We start from the raw sequence: 24,293 nt of genomic DNA on the forward strand, positions 1-24,293 counted from the left end.
ATCACTGGAGATTTTAATTTTCCTGCAATTGAGTGGGTTGAAGGAACTGGACATATTTCATCTAATAGTAGAGACTCACCTTTTTTATCTTGCCTATCAAATAATTTTCTTCATCAGACTATCGATAAGCCTACACGCTATAGAGCTGATCAGAATCCCTCGCTGTTAGACCTTGTCATTTTGCGTGATACTGATTCCCTCATTCGTAATGATTATTTACCGCCAATTGCTAGTAGTGACCACCTAGTTATTCTGTCTGTGTTGTCCCTAAATAGTCGTCCTCAACCTAAATTTCGTCCTCAGACTTTCACCGACTATGAGGCAATACAGCAGGAACTTTCATCTGCAAACTGGTCAATGCTTATCACCAGTGACATCAATGAGTCGTGGCTAAATTTCAAAAAAACTCTTCTTGCTCTTGAAAAGAAACATTCCAGGGTTATTTTTAGGAAACAGCCCAAAACACTTCCTTTCCTCACTAAGGAAGTTAAGAAGCTGATTAACCAGAAATCTAGAGCTTGGAAACGGTATATGAAGAAGAGGAACCAGGAGACCCTGTCATTTTATAAGGCAGTACGGAATCGTGTAACAGATTCTGTAAAAAAACTGAAATCTGCCTACGAGGAAAATTTGGCTTCTGAGATCAAGTTAAACCCAAAATCTTTTTGAAGACATGTCTCTTCTAAAAACCCAAATCATCATACTATTCCTGACCTTGTTGACCACACTGTATTACACTCATCTCCAATAGATAAGGCTGACATTCTAAATGCACAATTTGCTTCTGCCTTTACCCAAAATTCAGGCACCTCCTCACCAGATCCTCCATTGTATGAAGTGCTTTTCCCTATGCCTGATCTGTCAGTAGGTGAATTAATGGTTTTCAATAGCCTTGAGAAGCTTGATGTAAATAAGTCAAAGGGACCAGACAGTGTTCATCCACGTCTTCTTAGGGAGTGTCGAAAAGCTCTCAGCTACTCCCTGTGCATGCTGTTCCGGTTATCTCTTCAAAATGGGGAACTACCGCATGATTGGAAAACATCTTATATAACCCTGATCCATAAAAAGGGACGAAGAGACTCAGCAGAGAATTACCGTCCCATAAGCATCACCTCTGCAGTTGTTAAGGTGCTTGAGAGATTTGTTAATAAAGCTCTAATTGAACATCTTGAGGTCAATAATATCCTTTCCACATCACAACATGGTTTCAGACAGATCTGAAACCATGTTGTGATGTAGATCTTTGGACACTAACCTTATCCAAACATATGAATTAGTGACTACACTGCTTGATGAGGGTTTTCCTGTCGACAAGATTCTTCTTGATCTGTCCAAAGCATTCGACAAAGTTTGTCATGAATTCCTCATAATCAAATTGAGGGCTGCAGGTGTCAACGAAGGTGTTGTACAGTGGATTATGGGCTTCCTTTCTGAAAGATCACAGAGTGTCAGAGTTTTTGATTTGCAAGGAACTCCTCATTTCTCTTCTCCCACAACTGTATTAAGTGGTGTGCCCCAGGGCACTATTCTTGGACCAACACTTCTCAACTTCTATATTAACGAATTACCCACCCTTCTTTCAAATCTTATTACCCTTTACGCTGATGACTCAAAACTAGTTGGAAAAGCGGCTACTCCCTCTGACCAGCAATCAATTCAAACAGATCTTGATAGTCTAGTAAGATGGGCTAACATGTGGCTTCTGACTTTCAATGTTGACAAATGCCATGTAATTCATTTTGGCAAAAATAACAAGCATCATAAGTATTTCCTTCAAGACAACTTCCTTTCTGCTGTTTCCGATGAAAGAGATCTTGGGGTTATTGTAGATCACCAATTAAAGTTTAGCAGCCATGCTAAGTCTGTTTCATCTTCTGCAAATAAAACCCTCGGTATCATAAAAAGAACCATCTCCAGCCGACACCCTAGAGTTCTTACGAAGTTATATAAGGCGCTTGTACGTCCACGCCTGGAGGTTGGAATGTCATTGGCAGCCCCTTTCTTCAAAAAAGATAGGAAGTTGCTTGAGGATGTCCAGCGTCGTGCCACTAAGATGGTTACCAACATGAATAAATTTCCATACGAAGAAAGACTACGTCGTTTGAAGCTGCCAACGCTGACATACCGACGGAAAAGGGGTGACATTATTTTAACCAAAAAAATACTCTCTAAAAATACCCTTCCCGTTCTCTTTGCACAGCCCTTGCATTCTGGTACTAGAGGACATTCTTTGAAGCTCTCCATGCAGCGTTCCACGAGTAGACATAGAAGCCACTTCTTCAGCCAAAGAATCATCAATATGTGGAACCAGCTCTCTGAAGAAACAGTTTCTGCTACTTCAATTGACATGTTCAAGTCCCACCTTGATAGGGAATGGCTCTGCCAGGAGTTCCTTTACAATTGGGAAGCTGCAGAGTCCTCCACAAGAGTCTAATCTAACAGCCACAATCTACACCAAACGAATTCTTTTTTTTTTCTCATGGAGCATCACAAGGATGGATAATCCTTATATCGCTCCAAGCTTCGATTTAAGGTAATTTAAGGTAATATTTTCTTTTTCCAAAAAATTTTTGTTCTCTGGTGACATTTGTGTTCCTTCCTAAATGGCTGGCACTATAGATTGAGTATCATTTATCCAAAGGGCACAGGTTAAATTCCTGGCATTAGCAGTTTATTTGGTTTGGGACAAAGGTCAGTGATGTGACTCTGTAAGTTCAGCCAGAGTTGGCCCAAACTTAACAGGTTACCTAGAGAAATCTAGGGTTAGTAAGTAGGAAGGGCATACAAAAGCATAAGAGGACTGGCCCCTAGCTTCCTATTGCACTTCCTGGCTAAAGGACCACCTGGTCCTTTACTGGGCTTCTGACTTAGCCATAGAAGCTTTCTTTTAAACCCATTAAATATAAGTACAAAGTAAGAAATGCCAGTAAGGTGGTCCTTCCTTTTCAATGAATTGTTGATGTACAGACAAGAGTGTAGGTCATAAGAGGTGGCTGGTGAATGTTTTGTAAGGTTTAAAAATTTAGGGCAATTGCCCAGGTTGGCAACTGAGCACAAAAGAAAATTTTTGTGAATGGTTTTTCTTTGTGAATGTTATATTTATGTAATGTCAAGTATTTTAAAGTTAATCTTCATTGTTTTCTTTTAATTGCCATGGCCCTAGGACTTTAGTGTATTAAAACCTACTTATGTCCATCCATTTTCTTTTAAACAGAGATGAGTTCTATGTTTCCTAGCTTCAATAAATTTATATGCAATTTTGAGACCAGGGTTACAAAGTAGGTCAAAACTTGCAAATGGAACTGTGGTATGACTAATTAATTTGTAAGTAATGTATATCAATTTAAAGATTAAAAAAATCATGTAGAAAACAAACAAGACAAATGAATAAAAGTATCCCTTTACAACCATTTAATGAAGTGTAACAAATGTAGATCATCCCTAAGATTGAAATGAACAAAGCTTCAATTATGAATCTGTTTTCTTTAAACAGACTGAAAGGGCAAACCTCCAAGCTATGACAAATTCAATCTCACTTTTGGTTTCTTTCCTTTTCAATGGGAACTTTTAAGGACATGTTATTTAACAATGACTTCTCTAGTGCTTAACTATGACCCCTTAGTAATATTGACAAGAAATGAGTGACAGAAAAAGTGAAATTTAGTGTAAGTGACAATCAGGAACTGGCTCAAGGGGGCCAAAAACAGGGCTATATAATTGGAGTTCAAAGAAGGTGGTGATTTTTTAGTGAAAAAACACTTCCCTGGCTAATTTAGGAATTTAAATTGATTAATTGAAATATTTTTCCCTTTTCAGAGCATTAAGACAATATATCACAATAAAAAATATCCGAAGCATCTTGAATGGAATGCCTAAAAAGGCAAATGACAACCATAATTTGCAATCTTACAATTAAACTTCTGGCCACACAAACTGTATTAGGCTACCCCAGCTCTGAAATAATTGCTGAAGGTGTATTTCCCTGTAAAATTAGAAACAGGCCCGAAGCCCCAGTCTCTTCCTTGTCAGAACTTCACATAGCATTAAAGCAATAATATGGGCTATTTTAGAATATTTTACATGTGAAAAATGTTGTTATTCTCGTAGTTATTCGTAGGCTTTCAACTGAAATTGAAATCCCTTTAAAAGATGACATCAAAAAAAAAAAAAAAAGCCGAGCCGAAAATCAGTTGCTTCATTTTGTTGGGGGGGGGGATGGCTGTCTAAGGCTATAGCCCTGCCTCCCGATTTTAGGATGGCTTCAAATCAGTAAACACAATTTCGTGGATTTGAAGTGTGAAAAGAAATGTTGTGTAAAAAGGTATTCTCAATTAAAACACAAACAAAATGCAATTTAATACAGACATCCAACTGAAATAATTTTATGGTACCAATAAATTGGTGCTTGTGCTCGTCTGACCTCAGACTCTCAGGCTTATAGCACGCATGAATGTCACCATACATATTATAAAGGCACCTGGATGCCTGACCCTTTCTATTAGCATTGAAAAATAGGGCACATAGACACTTGTATCATATACCTTTTGTCTGTGATTAAAACAAATCCGTTTCTAATAGAGCTTTACTTCACAACAATCTATCGTAAAAATTTCAATCGTCAATTCATGAGTCATAACCTAGTACATTAGCACTCTGTGTCATTTCCTGTCTGCGTAAAGAAAAAGAGTACACGAGCAGGCCAGGCCAGTCACTCTGCACAAGGAATTCACCCATATATTAAGATTTAATGAATTTTGATTCGATCAAATAATTTGACTTTTCCTTGAGTTTCCATCTATCTGGTGCACAAAAATGGAAAAAAGCAGCAACAAAGACAGCCAGAACTTCGGGAATTCTTTGCAAAGTCATACTGCGCTAAAACCCGCAAACTAAACATATTTTCTAGACGTAGGAAAATCCAATTGAAAGCATCATACTCTCTCCTCCTCCCTATGTGCCAATGTTTCTACCTTTTAGGCTATGACACTATAGCTTTAATTATCACCATTGACTCGGGAATGCCTATTTGGTGGAATAACAGAAAAACACACCGTTTTGAAATGCAAATAAAAAGCGATCACTCCCAAATTCTTACCGTTATAAAATTAACAAGCATTATACTGAAAGTGCAAAGCAAAAATTAACCTCTTTTATAAGACTGAATGAGAATAGCCTCTATGTATCATTTGATGTTGTCCATCAAACAGTAAGTTGTTTTTTCTTAGGTGTTCATTGATGGCATCATTGATTATCCCTTCCAAACCTTTGAGACAATAGACGTGAAGCTAATTTGCCTGTAGTTCTTTGCCTTATTTTTTCACCTTTTTTGAAGATTGGCATTACATCTGCTGATTTCTAATCTACAGGGACTAATTTCAGGTCAAAGAACATTTGACAAACTTTTGCAAGGGGTTTTGCAATGCAACCAGTCACTTCTTTTAGAAGTCTTGCGTGAATCCCCTTAGCTTTTGCTGGGTTGAGAGTTTCAAGTTGCTTATAAAAATTGGATAGTGACGTCTCGACCCAAGGCATTTTATGTGCTATTTGAACAAGTTATAAGTTTGGGTTGTTAGCTAGATCTGGCATTGAAATGTTTTGAGGAGAAGCTCTGGCTTAGGATATTTACCATCTGGACATGATTTTTAATTGTTCTGTTTCCATCTATCTTAGGTTAATTGATTGTTCTTCTTCCTGAGTTACGGGATGAAACCTAATTTCAGAAATTATTGAATTCGCTTTATCGGTTTTCCGACATGGGATGGCACATATGATAAAGTCTTAGATCCTGCGGATTCTAACTAAATGGTGAAATTAGTTTCAACTCAAAGTAGGGTGTTCTTAAGTAGGGCATTTGTCTATGATTTTCCAACATTGCCAGTCGTGATAATTTTTTCCGCTTTGTCTCCTGCAGCTCCTTATAAATACCATTATAGTCAACAAATTTCCTAATTTTTTTTTTATTGGGTTTTTGATTTAAAAGGCGTGTGGAAGCAATGCAAAGGCGAACACTTACACTAAGTACTGATAGGTATTCGATTGACTGAATACTTTTCGGGTTGCTAGTAATAACAAGGTCTAGAAAGGATGGTATTGTATTCTATCTGTATCTTTTTGGAGGGTTTACCAACTGTGTTAGCGAGTTTTTAGTGAGGACATCTGTAATAAGATGACTTCGGTCACTTGTCGTTAGACACGTAAGACCTTCCACCCAGTGAACTTCTGGCATGTTAAAATATCCTACTATAATAAGAGCGTGGTGGTTTGTCATACTGGGAGCGATTTGATTTATCAAATTGGCTGTCAACTCATAACATGCATTTCGTGTTGGAGCATACGGACTTCTGTATCACATCAGTAATAATAGTTTCTACATTCAGCTCTATTTGTAAAAACAGTTGCTCTACCAAACAATAATCATGGAACATGGGTGCAAACGTGATATTTCTTGCTTCGAGTTATTTTTTACATACACTGCAACCCCTCTTCCATTAGGCTTCAGATCATTTAGGTTTCAGAAAAGAGTTCAATGTGCTTCTCATTCAGTCTTTTACATATGGACTTCGGAACCATTTCACTTAAACAAATAATATCATACTCATGGGTGGTTACAGCTGCTTTCAGTTCATTCTTATCAAACAGTTCGTGGCTAAAAAACATATTCGCGATAATAATAGATACATCAAAAGAATTGAATTTTGATGCTTATAAAAAATATATAAGATTCATCAAATTTAATGGTACCCATGAAAAGTTACGAGCCTGAGAAAATTTGTCCAATTTTCGAGAAAGGGGAAACACCCCCAAAATATCAAGTGAGATTAATGAAAATTACACAATCGCATTCAGAATACCCGAAAACCCTACTGTAGAGGTTTTCAAGCTCATTTTTGTTAGAAGAAAGATCCCGGATGCGTGTTTATTTGTTTTTTTTTCTCCAGGGGCGATCACATCGAGCTAGTGATAGTAGAAGATCGGAAGAGGGCTCATTTGGTCTAAAATGAAAAGTTCTTGTGGCCTTCTTAAGTGACCAAAAACATTGGTAGACAGCTAGCCCCCTCCAACGGTCATTCCCCCCCCCCCCAAGTCACCCAATCAAAATTTGGGATGGCCATTTTTTCAGCGCAATGAAAACCTTAATAACTATGTCTTTGAGGAGGACTTAACCCCCTCAGTCCCCGAGGGAAGGGCTGCGTGTTATGAACTTTACCCATTGTTTACATTTAGAATTGGTTATTGGGAAGCATACAGACGTTTTCAGGTAGGATTTTTCTGGTAGAGAAGGGGGGAGGGTTACGTGGGAAGATTTTTCCATGGAGTAATTTTTCAAAGGGGAAGGGAATTTCCGAAGGAGGGAAAGCTGGATTTCCAACCATTATTTAATAAAAATGATCAGAAATAAAAAAAAAACAAGTTTTTTCAACTGAAAGTAAGGAGCATCATTAAAACCTAAAACGAACAGAAATTATTATGTATATGGGGGGGGTCGCCACCTAGTCAATATTTCGTTTTTTACACTAAATTTTTTTTATTACTTTTAAAAGAGCTTTTCATCTCAGTTAAACGGGGTTTTGTGATTCAGGAGTCATTTCTAAGGGATCAGGACACAGTTCATGCTTAGCGTAAAGTGCGAGGTATTGATGACGGGGTGACCCTCCTCATATGCATAATAATTTCTGTTCGTTTTAAGTTTTACTGTTTCTCGCTACTTTCAGCTAAATAACTTGCTTTTGTTATTTAATTAGATGAATATTCCATGTTGCTAGGAAACACTTTCAGCTTCATGTTCGAATTATGAGTTTTTCTTGTTCTTCGCTGGATAATGTAAAGCTCTATGTTAGTGCTACAAAACGGTACAAAACAGTCCTAATTTGTGTCTTCTTCCAAAGATAGCTCCGATACTGCACTATGGAACACCAATTTGTTGGAATTGCTTGTATATTCAGAGGTATAAAACGAACTGACAGACAGCTTCTGTTTCTTTTGCGATCATTGTCTGGGGCTGTCCTTAAAATTCGTCGACTGAGCAATTAGATATAGCTTCTTCAACCTGCGACATTTTTAACCACCTGTATAGGGTGAATGGTGTTTGATGTCAGATCAAGTTTTATAGTAGAGAGAGTCCTTGTAAAGTTTTCTTCGAATCGCTGTAGCAATGATTTCACTATCGTTGTAAAATCATTTTGGCAGGCATTTACGCTATGTTTACATGCCGTGCAAACCCAATTGCTGCCTACTCTTCGAATTATCTGGGTGAATAGGTTATACTGAGCTAGTGGCATCACTAGGTATTCTATGTCATAACCAATTTTCACAGGTATCATAATTGAGCACGCTTAAATCCATGTGCATTTATCTTGTCCTTTCACAGGGATATCCTTCTTTTGTTTTTATCTTTGCATGCTAGATGGTGTATAAGTAGCACTTAAGGATACAATTTATATCTACGAAATACAACACTATCTATCCAGATAGTTAGTGATACTTCCCTGCCAGGGATAGCTTTGAGCATTCAGGCCAGGTGTGTGTGGGTCGGGTCGGGGGGTTAGATACTCCATTTAAATGAATCTTATGTCATATTACAGATTAAACAACTCTGCATCACCTGGAAAATTTATAGAAAGTGACCCTTTATCATTTATAATTAACTATGAAAACAATTAAGAAACAAAGATAGAATACTAAATGGAAGAATTACGTAACAAAAACAGGCTAAAACTGGATTTGTATTGTCTTTAAGATGGAGATTTGGTGGATATTTTGTCAGAACACTGGCATCCGTGAGGTTTTCAGTGAGTTATTTGTGTAAGACACTTCCTCAATATAACCGATCAATGGAATAAAAGAACCATGACGATCTTTCTGATAAAAAGTTTGAAGTGGTCGTTGGAAGGGCTATAGGTCCTCTTTTCGCCTCTATGCGCACACATTGAAAATTTTCCAACAGCTCCCTCCAACAGCTAAATTTTTTTCTAAGACTTTGCGGGGGTTCGCTGGAGGGGTCGCAAACTCATTTCGTGCATCAAATCTTAAAGATTTAGATTTAGAGCGTATTTTTAGTTCGAAAACGGTTTAGCATGTATACATTTCTACTTAGAACCTGAAAACCGAAAGGGTGTTTGGACCCCATTGTTCGTAAAATTACCGAAGTTAAGAATTCTTGCATCATTGTGGCTCAAAAAAGGTGTAAACACGTTTGTGTCAAAAAGGTGACAGTTGGAGGAATAGTGGGCCCATGGGCCTTCGGTTCTTTGATAAAAGAAATTTAAAGTATTTGCATGGTTTGGATTCAAGCAATTTGCAACATGCTTGCCTTTCCAAATAGAGGGAAGATAGAAAAATAGAGGGAAGATGGTAAGAAAGGGGTGGTATGGGTCACGCGTTTACCTAGTGCCTTTAATAATACCAATTAAAAATCCTTGTGTGATTCTGGTTCAAGCAGGGTGCTACGTATCTAACTTTTTGAAAAAGTTGGTGGTAGGGAGGGAATGGCCTAGAGAGCCTTTCCTCCCACTCTGGTTTTTCAGTATCTCCACTTCGATTGTTTGGTGGAAATTCATTATCTGATTTCTCAGCCATGGACTTTTCCAAATCTTTAAGTATTCAAACTGATGCTTATAACAATAATGCTTATAATTTTTTTTTTTACACAACAAAACAAACAAGAGGTCCAACGATCCTTTTTTGTAGGTATCACGATGAGCTATATTTAAACGATCTTCTCCCCTCCCTCTACTACGGAGGTCAGAATGGTCCTTGACCAAACGAAAAAGTAAATTAGGATAATAGCTGCTGCCCCTCATCAGGTTTGGTTGACATTGAGCAAGTTCTGGTGGGTATCCATAATGAGAAGAACTAAGGAACCCCCCCCCCACGCATGAGTCAGGTATTAGAACGCCAAAAACTCACGCCTTGGACATGAGCTCTCAATTTCACCAAATACCGCTCAATGTATCTTCGACACATATTCAAATAGCTCGTGGTAAAGAGCTGCAAATAAGTAGCCACTCGGCTCTATAGTAACCAAAACTCTAAAACTCTAAAAAACGGAATCTCGATATCGATAGATACATCAAAAATCGACTTAATATGCTGATTCCAAATGTATAGCGTTCTATATATAAGTTTAGTGTTAGTCATGAAAAGCTACGAGCCTGAGAAAATTTGTCTGATTTTCTAAAAAGGGGGGAAATATCTCTTAAAAGTCAAGGAATCTTAATGAAAATCTAACTATCAGATTCAGCGTATCAGAGAACCCTACTGTTGAAGTATGGAATTCCTATATACAAAAATGTGGCACTTAGCGTTTTTTGGAAAATCCCAGAGACTACGGATGCGTGTTTATTTGTTTTTGTTCCCTGGGGTGCTCTTGCTGAACTAATGGTCAAAGAAGATTGGGAGAGGGTTTATTCAAACGGAAACTAAAAGCTCAATTGCAATTTTTAGCGACGGAAAAGATTGGAGGGCAACTAGCCCCTCTTCCACGCCCCTTTTTCCCCAAAGTCATCCGATAATGTTGAGATAGTATTTTGTTTAGCATGGTTAAAAGATCCAATAACTGTGCCTTTAGGAGTAACATGACACCCACAGCCCGTGGGGGAAAGGCCTGTATGTTATGAAATTTGTCCATTGGTTGCGTACAGTATTTGCTATTGGAAGCTTACAGACGTTTTTCGGGCGGGATTTTGTGGTGCTTGGGTTCGGTTTAAATGCGGATAATTTTCCGTAGGGAGGAAAATTTCTTAGTGGGGAATTTGCTAGGGGAAATTTTACACTGGGGGGATTTTACAAAATTCCTGTAAGAAATTCTTTCTGTTTGTATTTCTTTCTCCTTGCCTGCTCAATTTTACATGTGAAGAAGTTCCAGGGGAATTTTCAGCTGGTTCGGATTTCCGGGTAAAGAATTTCGCGGAAGGTAAGTTTCTGGAATGATCAGAAAAACAATTAGAAATCAAAGTCTTTTTCAAATGAAAGAATGCTAGCGATAACTTTTCAGGTTGAATTGTCCACAAGAAATAATACGGTAGAGGGGGTAAATTTCAGCGAGGATTTGATTGCCCGGGGAACATTTAAGGAAGGAGAGTGTATTTTACCTGGGAGGAACTTTCTACAGAGGAGTTTCCCGTGAGGAGAGGGAATATTTCACGGAGGGTGAGCCACATTTACCGGCATTATTTGAAAACGATCATAAAATAAACAAAAAACCAAGTTTTTTTCAAATGATAGTTAAGAGCAATATTAAGACTCGAAAAAAAAACAGAACTTATTCCGTATAGGAGGAGCTTGCCCTCCTTCTCGATACCTTGCTCTTTACGCTAAAGTTTGACGGTTTATCCCTATTTTTTTTAGAACGACTCTTAAAATACAAGGGCAGTTTAATTAGAAAAAGTAGCCATTTTAAAGTGCTAATAACTTTAAATTTACTATTTTCAGTAGCCACAAGAGGCAGTCAAGGACCTATTTCCTTGCATATAAAGTACGTTCTTCCTAAACAGTTCCTAAATTAGTTCAAACGCATAAATGGAAGAATGACCAAGGGAAAAGTACTGAGCAAAAATGTGAGTTATATCTAACTAGCCTAATAAGAGTTCCAGCTGTACTAGATGTGTTATCCAGTTTTTAGTTTGTGAATTCTTCTGTTAAGTATTATTTTGTACTAGAAATGTTTCCATGAAAGAAAAACTGTAAATAAGGAAGACGGTAATCGACCTATAGCTGGCGTAATGCGCCTTTCTTTAGTAAGCCTTTGCAAGCCCTGGTGAAGCTTATAAAAGATCTTAACTGAAATTGTGAACACTGCAAATAGGGCAACCTATATGGACTGAACACATTTATCCTTAGCAATGTGGAATTCTGCTAATGGTGGGTTTCCTTACGAAAATTTCCATTACTGAGCTTTCAGATTGGTCCAACTAAATTATATTAAATTAGCCATTTTCATATTTTTTTTTAATTTATCGAGAACTTTTCCCACCACTACGTACCCTTTCATTTGCAATATTATTGGCCCTAAGGTATTACACCATGACCTGTATAGTTATAGTGAAATTTACAAAATTTCGAACGTTCAAGATTCCTGGCAACAGTTTTGACGATGAAATGCTGATGTATTTTGTTCCATATAAGCTAGAAATATTTGATAAATAAAAGAAAACATTTCTCATTTTTGAAATTGATTTTAAAAGTTTTGAAAACTGACTTCAAAAGGTATGTTGTAACGTCATTAGGTTAAAACTTAATGATGTAATACTAATCCATCTATTTATGTAAGACTAATCTATCTATCTATTTTTCATATTAATTTTTATATTTTTCATATTAATTTTTTCTTATTAAAAAATTAAATTTTGTGTTTTGTTGAATCTAGGGGTAAAAAGAAACAATCAAATAAAGTAAACTTGGGTCTGAAGGCCACGGAACACACTTAAGAAAATGTGAAAGGCTTCACTTTAAAGTCTCAGATTACTATTATTGTTAAAGGTTGTAACATTTCTTAGCCAGTATATTCAAACTTGCACAAAGCAGAATCCCTCTGTTCTTTCGGGTTAACCGTCATATTTTATCATATGTTGATCTATTTCAATAATGCATAACTTCTGTGAGCATGCTTTCAAAAAGTAGCCAGAATAGTCTCTTTGAAAATAAATGAAAAGCATGACACCTACATAATATTCATAACTCTAAATTAATGTAATGCTTAAAGTCAATGAAAAGTATCAGCAAATCCTTCTACCGGTCTACCTCATACCAGTAGCGATCAAGCCAAATTAACCCTTCAGTACCCTACCTCCTGTGCTCATGGCTCGTGATTTTATTTGATTTTGTGTTATTTAGTCTATACGCTAAAATTTTATTCCACTAAACTTAGTAATCTTTGAATTGTAAAAAGAATTTTTGTCAAAAATTCTGATAACAATTTCTATTGAATAACTACAATGCAAAAAGAGGAGGCTGTGCATTTAATACCAGGATAGACTTGCATCACCTGGTGGTCTGATGCTTAGTACAATGAGAAAATACAATTGTAACCTACCCTCACAGCGGGATTCAAAAGCCTACATGGTTTAAAGAGACATAAAGGACAATTAAAGGCTATCTCTGACTGGGTGTCCGAAAGTGATGCCTTACCGCAACATCAACCACGTGAAAAGGAAAGGGGGACCACCATCAATGGAAAAGCGATACCGCCATTTCTGATATCTCAAACATTTTAATCGATAGGAATAACTTCTGTCTCAATATTTTATTCTTTCTTATCTACCCAATTTTTAGGAGGCCACCTAAATTTTAGCTTCAGAAAGCTTATATTCTGTCGATATTTTGAATTTCTTTTCCAGTACAATTTGATATCCCAAAAAGGAGAAAAGGAAATCTAATCTATTTTTTAGAATCTGATAAATTGCTAACACAAAGGATTTAAGTAAAAATACGATTTAAAAACAAAAAATTTATGTACTTTTGTTTGTGTACTTATGAACTCATTTTTATTTATTTTATTCATTGTACTCATTTTTATTTGACAAGCCAGTTGGGCTCATTGCTGTAGGCTATGTTTATATATCGTACTTATATGCTTATGTTTTTTTTTATATACAATGTAGCCTAGCTGACAGAAAGCAACAAGTTCGGCAGTTTTTATAGCACTTGGTATCTACCAAGTGACATATAGCGGTCGCAAATTCTGTCGGTCGGTCTGTCTGTCTGTCCCGGTTTTGCTACTTTAGGCGCTTCCAGGTAAGCGAGGACGATGAAACTTGGCAGGCGTATCAGAAACCAGACCAGATTTGACAATCTGAGGGGGGGGAGGGAGTGGGGAGACGGTTAAATCGAAAAAATTAGAAAAAAGGAGGTATTTTTAACTTACGAACGGGTGATCGGATCTTAATGAAAATCGATGTTTGGAAGGATATCATGTCTAAGAGCCCTTATTTTAAATCCCGACCGGATCAGGTGACATTGGGGGAGTTGGGGTGGGGAAACCTAAAATCTGGGAAAACGCTTAGAGTGGAGGGGTCGGGATGAAACTTGATGGGAAAAATAAGCACAAATCCTAGATACGTGATTGACATAACCGGAACGGATCTGCTCTCTTTGGGGGAGTTGGGGGGGGGGGTAGTTCTGAAAAACTGGAAAAATTAGGTATTTTTAACTTATGAACGAGTGATTGGATATTATTGAAATTCGATGCTTCGAAGGATATCGTGTGTCAGAGCTCTTATTTTAAATCCCGACCGGATCCGATGACATTGGAGGGGGGCCTAAAATCTTGGAAAACGCTTAGAGTGGAGGGATTGGGATGAAACTTGGTGGGAAAAATAATAACAAGTCCTAGATACGTGATTGACATAATTGGAACGGATTCGTTCTCTTTGGGAGAGCTGGGGGTTGTTAATTTGGAAAAATTAGAATAATTGAGGTATTTTTAACTTAAGAACGGGTGACCGGATCTTATTGAAATTTGATATTTAGAAGGAACTCGTGTCTCAGAGCTCTTATTTCAAATCCTGACTAGATCTTTTGACATTGGGGGGAGCTGGAGGGGAAACCGGAAATCTTGGAAAACGGTTATAAATGTCGTAATATACGTAATTAATATACATAATTTACTGTCATTAACATTTTTTATGTAAATTTAAAGATGTTTAATAAGATTCATATAAAAACTATGAGATTCCAGATCTCAACATTTTATTGGTGACACAGTACACTTACAATTTAGATTGTACACAACCAGTGTTATACTGTAGAGTAAAACTTAACTTTACGTGCTTTTCTCTAAGCAAATGTCTTTATAATGTCTACCGCTTGGCCATCCTGTATCTAAGCTTGTTTTTAATTAAATTTAATTTGCCTGAGCTTCTTTCGTTAGAAGGAACTGATATAGGCATAGTTAAATACATCTTCAGGGCGAACGTTGGTGCGTCCCAGAGTTGGAAAATTAGGGTTCAAATCTAATTTGTTTCAAAATGGCTTATGAGCTGGAACCTTTGTGAACCCACGCCTGGGGGAGTCTACCCATTTGTCCCCCTAAAACCCATCCCTGCATGTCTATAGTCTACAAGAAAAAAAAAACGTTTTACCTTAGACTGTTTGGTGGAACCAACTGGTTTTGATCCTAAGGTTCATAAGGTTTCATTTCAGTTTTCAAATGTGTGTATAGTTGATAGGGTTTTCAATTAAAACATTTGTACACAGGATTGTGACTTTCATTTCATATAATACTGGGTGTTTGGATATCTTTGTTTTTACCACCTTTGCATGTGTAGTAGAACTAATCTACATAAACTTTCTTTGTCCATCCAGAGAGATATGTCCAAGATGCGTCAGTCACTTTGCTAAGCATCATTCTTAAGGCTACATAATTTATTTTTGAATAGTGACAATTTCAGGAAGTAGCGTCTCTAAAAGCAAGTAAGAGAAGCGCCCTGACCCTCAAACAGTATTTTTTTTGGATAAACTTCTCCTTATTTTAAAATTTTGGTTATGAATCGGGAAAAAATAACCTGTTGTCGATATATAATTATGTTATGTGTATGTTAATATACGTGTATGTTAATATAATATATGAGCCGGCCTGGCCGAGTGGATTGGTGCGCTGGATTCAGAACCCTTTGTCTGAGATGGTGAGGGTTCGAATCCTAGCGTACCCAATTATTTAGTTTGAGACAGGGGTCAGTGGTTTGACTCTGTAAGCTTAGCCAGAGTCGACCCAGCTCTAAATGGGTACCTGGAGAAATCTGGGGAAGGTAAACAGGAAGGGTTTGCGAAAGGACAGGATGGTCGGCCCCCAAACCCCCATTGCACTTCCTGGCTGAAGGGCCAAGAAACGGAGATCAGCACCGCCGGTAGGGACTGTAAAGTCTAATGCCGTATTCTTTTTCTTTCTTTTTTTTTATATAATATATGTGTTAAGTTAATGTTAAATGTGTTATAATAATATATGTTAGTATATGTGTATGTTATATAATATATGTGTATGTTAATATAGCGATAATGATGCGGTTTCTTTTTAGCAATATTTTTGTTTATAGAAAAACACATAAAACCAGCAAATGAAAGTCTCAGGTGGCTTTAAATGTCTATGATAAAACTATTCATAAAACTATTTTAAACGATTCATAATATCAAAAGGTAGAAAATTAACATTTATCCAATTTATACTTTTGAATACCCCTTATCCCTCCTGTATTATAGGAAAAGATACTCAACCTTATATTCTTCCAATTTGCTTTGGTCGATGGAAATATTCTCAAACATCTGGAATTTACATGACAGAGCTATTCATCCAAATTGCACTGTCTACGCCTATTATTATGTCCATAATTTTGGAACCATCCGGAATCCGAGCTGATAGAGACTAGGACTTAAATAACCCTGGAGATGAATGAGGAATCATCCCCAGTTAGGGTTCAATGATTACCATGACAAGTCCCTACTTTTATGCTTTAATTCAAGAAGCATAATTAAGTTGACAATTTTTTCCAATAATACTAATGACTACGATACACTGAAGAGTATACAAAATGAAGAAATACGAATAAGTATATATACAGAGAGAGCATAAATGAACTCAATCAAATTTAATAAGGACTTCTCGTCACAATGTCTTAATAAGTACAAAACTTGGAACCAAGACTAAAGTTAATTGACCTTGTGGAGTTACTTGAACATTTAGTGGCATTTCTCCTATGTACTTCGTTGTTTTTGCTTTTCCCCGGTCTCAACAGAAAAGTACTTAAATAATATAAATTAACCTATAGCTAAAAACTTAAACTGATCATTTTGTTTATTTAAGTGAATGACTATGAACGACCCTGAGGGGAAGAAACGAATGAATTAATTATAAAGATGTGAATTTAAAGGAAGCTTTGAACTCATTCGTCATTCTGTGCTTGTGATTAAATAAATAAATAAATTTTTTTCAGCTGAAAGTAAGGAGCACTATTAATTCTAAAACGAACAGAAATTATTACGTATATGACGGGATTGCTCCTCCTCAACATCTCGCTCGTTACGCTAAAGTGTTAGCACTTAAAAAAAGCTCTTACTGTTCTAATTAAACGACTATAGTGTTTCAGGAGTCGTTCTTAAAGAATTGTGACGGAATTCAAACTTTAGCGTAAAGAGTGAGGTGTTGAGGAGGAGCAGCCCCCCTCATATGTGTAGTCATTCTAAAGCCTTATTCCAAAATTGGCTGTCCCCTGCAACATGGTTTTCTGGTGAAGACTGGTTTTACATTGAGATCATCTTATATTGGTAAGCGTGTACTGGTAAGCGTGTAGCCGATTCTTCAGAGCTAAGGGTTCACGTGGGAGGAGATAAAAGAAGAGTGTCTTTAATTTAAACTATTCTTTTATTCTTCTATGTCTATATACATGGTTTGAAAACAAATACAAGAGATGAAGTTTACAAAAGTACTGAACGAGAAGAACTAACTTTTAGCACTTTAGAAATCAATAGATAATAGGATTTCCAGGATTCTTAGAAACACATTTTACTATATCAAAATTGGCTAAGTTTCCCTATGGTTTCCAAGGTTCTTAGAAACCCGTTCTACTTTCAAGTATTATAAACTTAGTTTTTCTGATTCCCATTTTCTGATTCACACAAGATCTTAATGTCCACAAATCTGATTCCCACTTTGGCTTCTAGAATCCCATATATATTACAAGATGAAACTGACCCACATTGCATTAAAATTAGGTGGCATGTTTCCGACTCTAAGACTTACATTCAAAAGTTTACTGATTTTCACCCCATTTTTTCAAAATTATTTTTACCAAAAATAATTTCCCAAACCCAACAAAATTTTCCATTTAAGGCACTTATATCGACACAAAATCAGTTATGAGTAGAAACTTAAAGGAAAGAAAAAAAAATATCTACACATAATGTCATATCATTGGTCACTTCACAGGTCTCGCAGGATTGATCCAAATTGTAGATTCCTTTAGATATTAAATAAAAAAAACTAATTTTTTTAGCTGAAAGTAAGGAGCGACATTAAAACTTAAAACGAACAGAAATTACTCCGTATATGAAATGATTTGTCCCCTCCGCAATCCCTCGCTCTTTACGCTAAAACTTTTAATTGTTTTAAAAAGTAGAATTGTGGCAAAGAGTCAAACTTTAGCGTAAAGAGCGAGGGATTGCGGAGGGGACAAATCATTTCATATACGGAGTAATTTCTGTTCGTTTTAAGTTTTAATGTCGCTCCTTACTTTCAGCTAAAAAAATTAGTTTTTTTTATTTAATTTCTGAACGTTTTTGAATTAATGCATGTTTGGTTTTGGCTCTCCGCACATAAATTAATTAAAATGAAATTTGTATATTAATTCTTTTTTTGGCTAAATGGCTTTCTCTTAGATTTGATCAGACTATTTTGAGAAATAAGGGGTGGAGAAGGAGGCCTAGTTGCCCTCCAATTTTTCGGTTACTTAAAAAGGTAACTAGAACTTTTAATTTTTAACGAACGTTTTTATTAGTAAGAAATATAGGTAACTTTAGAATTAACCTACGTAACAAACTTTCATAACCTTATTTTTTTATTATGTATACGAGTGGGTTTGTACCCTCGTTAATACCTCGCTCTTTACACTAAATCGTAAGTTTTGTCCCAATTCCTTAAGAATGACCCCTGAATCAGAAAGGCCGTAGAATAAATAGTTGAAATTACTAAAAATATTTTAGCATAAAGAGCAAGGTATTTATCTCCTCCTAAATACCTCGCTCTTTATGCTAAAGTAGTTTTAGAATCCCTCATATGCGTAATAATCTTTGTTCGTTTTAAGTTTCAATGCTACTTCTTCCTTTCATTTGAAAAAAAAACGTTTTCATGTTTATTTTTCATTGTTTTCTTATAGTAATGCTAGAGAATCCTGCGCCTTTGTCATTTAATTTTTCTTCCCCCATGACAGATTCCTCCAAGGAAAGATCCTCCAAAATAGCCCCCTCTCCTCAGCCTCACCCCTAAACAAAATAAAATCCCCCTGAAAACGTCTGTACACTTCCCAATAACCATTACTATATGTAAACACTGGTCAAAGTTTGTAACTTGTAGCCCCTCCCCCAGCGGTTGTGGGGGAGTAAGTCATCCCCAAAGACATAGTTATTATGGTTTTCGACTATGCTGAACAAAATGGCTATCTCAAAATTTTGATCCGTTGACTTTGGGAAACAAATGAGCGTGGGAGGGGGCCTAGATGCCCTCCAATTTTTTTGGTCACTTAAAAAGGGCACTAGAACTTTTCATTTCCGTTAAAATGAGCCCTCTTGCGAGATTCTAGGACCATTTGGTCGATACGATGACCCCTGGGAAAAAAAAAAAAAAAAAAAAAAAAAAAAAAAACAAACAAATAAACACGCACCCGTGATTTGTCTTCTGGCAAAAAATGCAAAATTCCACATTTTTGTAGATAGGAGCTTGAAACTTCTACAGTAGGGTTCTCTGATACGCTGAATCTGATGGTGTCATTTACGTTAAGATCCTACGACTTTTAGGGGGTGTTTCCCCCTATTTTCCTAAATAAGTCAAATTTTCTCAGGCTCGTAACTTTTGATGGGTAAGACTAAACTTGATGAAACTTATATATTTAAAATCAGCATTAAAATGCGATTCTTTTGATGTAGCTTTTGATATCAAAATTCAATTTTTTAGAGTTTTGGTTACTATTGAGCCGGGTCGCTCCTTACTACAGTTCGTTACCACGAACTGTTTGATTTCCTTATAGTTCTTATAGTAGGCTAGCTGACTGAAGGCAATAAGTACGGCAGTTTTATGTCGTGAGATTTTGCTAGATAATGAAGTACTTCTACCTCTACTTCTAGTTCTTTTATGGTTCCATTGGGTGTTTTTGTTCACTCATCACTTTCATAGAAATTAAAATAATCAAATAGAAATGTCACTTTCTTAGTCACGCTTGCAATCTTGTTCGCAGAAAATTCACAGTCCCTACACCTAAGAAGCAAATACACTATTCTTCTTAAAAAGACATCGAAGAGAACAAAAAATTCAGAATAGTAAAAATGTGTCTTTGAACAAAATCATTCTTATAAAAAATAAAAAATGAGTATTTTCTAAATATTCCGATGATCAAATAAAGGCATTTTCCTCGCTAATTTCCTAATTCAGTTCTTTTATTCTTCTAAATTTCGTTTAACAAACTTTTAACCAATCCAAAAATCAGCCTTTTGCATTTTCCCTTAAAATAGAATAAAACAACGGAGATTTCAACTCACTGCAAACTGAAGAAAATGTAAAAGAAAATTTGATTTATTAATAGTCTTTGTAAAAACTTCTCAACTTCATTGTTTTCCTTCTCTCCCTAGGCATACTAGGTCTAGAAGGCTCTACAGTATTTGGCTTCCTGATTTCAGAACTACCTTTTTGTCCTAATTCAAATTTAATCATAGCTGGTTCATCACATGTCCTTATATCTTATTCAGTTTCTCTTTCTCTCGGGTCTCCCTTTTTCTCTCTGCTATAATAAGACTAGGCTTGATAAACTAACCAAAATATGTACATTCTTTTTTCGTATTGGCCCATTAAACGCACTTCCCATCGAACTGGCCGAATCCAATTAAAAGACACGAAAAGGGGTACTTTTGATCTTATCTTTGACCAAAGGTTGGTTTTATCATATGAAAAAATTTCCTTCTTACGCATACACATAATAAAATTCTGTCGAAACTTCTGACTATTCAAATTAATTTTTTCAAATCTCTCCACTGTCTCCACTGTCAAGTCTTCTCCACTGACATATATTCATCCAACAATAATTAGATATTTATGCAATAACTTTATTGCAGAATTTACTGTGACGCTTGCCATGATAATTAATGGTATTTAGGGTACCCTTTTCAATACCAAGGCCTCCTACCGTATAATGATAAGCACATCGTCTTTCCAAATAAACTGTCACACATTCGAATTAACCACAATGGTAAGTTATTTGTCACACTTAAAGTATTATTTTTGTTGCTCAAATTTGCATTATTTTCCCTCTGCAAATTCATTATTCTCTCACTAGGCGTGCTACAAGCAGGGTTTCTAGAGCTCAGTGATCCACCTCCTATCCCATTCCGGGCCAAATTCAGACTTTCCTGATCTAGGAAGCCCTGAACTGCACTCTGCTCGCCCATCAGTCAACTAACATCAACCCTCGCGTCAGCTTCAACACCACGTGATGCGTTCCTTCCAGCTTCCTCCTTATTACATGGAAGCTGGCCTCTCAGTCAACTAACGTCAACAATCTCACCAGTCCCAGCACCACGAATCCCGACGTGAATGCTCTTCAAAGAATTGTTAGCCCAATTCTTTGACTCAAAATTCTCTATTACTCTTCTTAACTCAGGGTCTCTTCTCTGAAACCTAGCTTACTTTAGTAATTCTAATCGTAGATAATCTGTTCAACTCCAACATCAGCCGCTGCGACATTTGCCTCTTGTTAGAAGGCGAATCTCTCGGTCCCAAGTGTAACATTCGAAATCCTTCACCGCTTCTACTACACCCTAAAGCTCTCGAAACATATTATCCAGTTTACAAAATTCACAGTTAAACTTTACTGAAAGTTGAAACCAATTTGAGTCTTCCTTTATCACCCAATTGTATCAACAAGACACACAAAATCCAATGAGCTAATATCGACATCAACCCCAATTTAAAAAGAAAAATAGATTCTGTATTGCTCAATTATCTTTTTTTTATTTTTAGTAAAAGTTATCTTATTTTTAACCCAACTTAAACTTGGCTCCCTTTTTCAATAACTTAAACGGATGAATTAATTTTTGAAGTCCTGACAAACCGTACGATATAAAAAAAAAACTGCATAATTTACAGACAACTTGTTTTGGTTTGGACATCGTACATATGCTATCAAGCTCATTTGCTAGCGGGCTGATTCCATGGGATGAAATAGGAAATCCCAGAATCTTTAAATACTTTATAAACACTTACACCTCTTTATCGCCAGTTTCACATCACACTCAAATTTCACAAAAACTCTCCAAATCGCCAAGATTCTCAAACTAAATTTTTATTACCTGATTATAACTTACCTAACATTTTATTTTATTATACTCTCTGGAAGCTTAAATATTTTTAATATTAAATGTTTAGTTAATCAATTCTTCACTTTCACTCTCTACTCTTTTATCCAACCTATTACCCCATCCTTTTTATCCCTTACCAATGTATGTATATATAATACTTTGACCTTATTTTACGTCATGCCATTTACGACAGAGTTCCTCATCGTGTTCTATCTATCTTATCTCATAACTTGCGACAGCCCCTACAATTCCCGGTTCTATTCTACACCACATTTTCTCTGGACTTAAGCGTTTTGCAACCTTATACACTTCTTCAAATCATTGTACTCATTCTTTAATATGTAGCATTTTTATATTAACTCTTGACCCCTCTACAAAGCTTCCATTTTCCCTTTCGGGAAAAACTAGAATGCCAAGTTCAAACTTAGCTAATTCCTTAAAAACTTCTTACAATTTCCCCATTAAATACGCCTCCATCAACACTTTTTCCGATTCGTTTAAAGTTAAAATATTAAAAAAAAATCTTTGTCCTCAAAAGTTTAATACTGATCTTCTCACACGCAAATACAATAAACTACGACCTTCATAACACATATCCAAACTGTTTATATTTCTAATGCCATAGCTAAGCTTTAGTCTTTCTAAAGGGTTTTACTACTTTATTAGAAATTTTATAATTATACGGGGATCCTATTTAATGCAATTGAAGTTTTGCTGGACACAATAACAAGGTGAAAAGTTTACAATAAATTTAAATTTCAAAAGAAAAATGACACTCTCAACAAGTATCCCATATCGTGATGCGAACAAGCGTGACTTTCTTCATCACTTCTCCTAGGATGACTGATTGCAAAAATATAACGAACAGCAACATCAGCGAGCAGAAACGGCGTCAAATGACAAAATCCTTGATGAAAAATTGAAAAATAAAATTTTATCTTCACTAAAAAACGTTACTTAAGCCCAAATGGCTTTCGGCGGAATTTGGCTTCGACGATAGCGGAAATGTCTCTTCACCATAAGTAAACAGGCTAAATTTCATGAGTTATGAACGATTTTTGGATTTGAGCGGGGCCCTGTCTCTTCGGATCTCGAAACGGACACTATTTTTTTTTAAACTTTTACAAGATGCAGGTATTATTAATTTTCCTCGAGACGCAGGTGTTCTTTACGTAACAGGGGCTTGTTTGTTTACTTGTGAAAGTGTTTTCTTCAGGATGTTGATATTTGTTACGTTATAGAATTTGTTAGAGTTCAGGACCCGCTAGTCAGGAAGGAAACGTAGGCGTTATATCATAGTTTTTTCTTTGATTGTTTAAAAGCCAAAGGGTCCACGGGGAAGTCCCGGTAGTCAAAAAATTGATTTTGTTCTAATATTTACATATGAAGATGAGGTAACCTTGCGTGATTTGCTTTGGTTCCGGGAGACCTTTATAATCCAGCAAAAACATTTTTTGAAGTTCAACGGCACGTTACTTATTGGATCGTAAGGTTCAATCACCTCAGTACTGAAAAAGAGTTCAGTGTGTTATCATCGAGGATATTGCGCTTGGCACATTCTTTAGTAATGAACACTTTTACTATCTGGGATATTGAAGGCACTATAAAATGCCGGAATGAAACCTAGAGTGCCCAAAATAGCAGTAGAAATTACAAGAAGTTTTTGCCTAACCTCAAAATGGGACGAGTCGGAAGGACCGTTATGCTTTGAAGAAAGTGAATATAATGCATATATAAAGATTTCTACAAGACGGATTAAATGCATTAGTGAAATATATTGAAAACAATGGTAAGATTCAATCAATAAAAAGGAGTGATTTTGTGTTGGATATTTTACTAGCGAGAAAGAATCTTCATTTTTTAGTCTATAATCAGTAGTGAGAGTGTCAAGATTAAAAATGGTTGGATTTGAGAAAAAAATCTTATGGAATCTGGTGACTTTGGAAAAATGTTTGATTTCGGATAATGATTTTATAGAGTTATCTTTTCAAAGGAAAAGATTTTCTCAGAGAATACTGCCAGAAGCATTTACCAGCTTATTGACATATTAATTGAAACAAAACAAACTGTTTTTTGGATTTACTTATGAGCACTAGCTAGAAATCCGTTTAAGACGGCCATTTTACAAGGCAAGAACAAACAAGTCAACATTGAAAAAAAGAATCATGTTTAAACAGGTTTAACTTATTTGATATGTGACTTCACCCGATTATACCTCCTACCAGAAGACATTCATTTTATCAATC

The 24,293-nt window shown here is 36.1% G+C and overlaps 1 protein-coding gene across 1 annotated transcript in view; it reads left to right on the plus strand.

Annotated features, from left to right (window-relative positions):
* The first annotated feature begins 3,039 nt into the window (after positions 1-3,039).
* Positions 3,040-24,293, plus strand: part of LOC136027241 (kin of IRRE-like protein 2) — a 202,852-nt gene continuing 181,598 nt past the window's right edge. Inside the window, exons 1-2 of the mRNA XM_065704307.1 lie at positions 3,040-3,103; positions 11,431-11,555. The gene's annotated coding sequence lies outside the window, so the exon portion shown is untranslated. The remainder of the gene's footprint in view (positions 3,104-11,430; positions 11,556-24,293) is intronic.

Source organism: Artemia franciscana, chromosome 5 (genome assembly GCF_032884065.1).
Source record: "Artemia franciscana chromosome 5, ASM3288406v1, whole genome shotgun sequence".
Classification (NCBI taxonomy): domain Eukaryota; kingdom Metazoa; phylum Arthropoda; class Branchiopoda; order Anostraca; family Artemiidae; genus Artemia; species Artemia franciscana.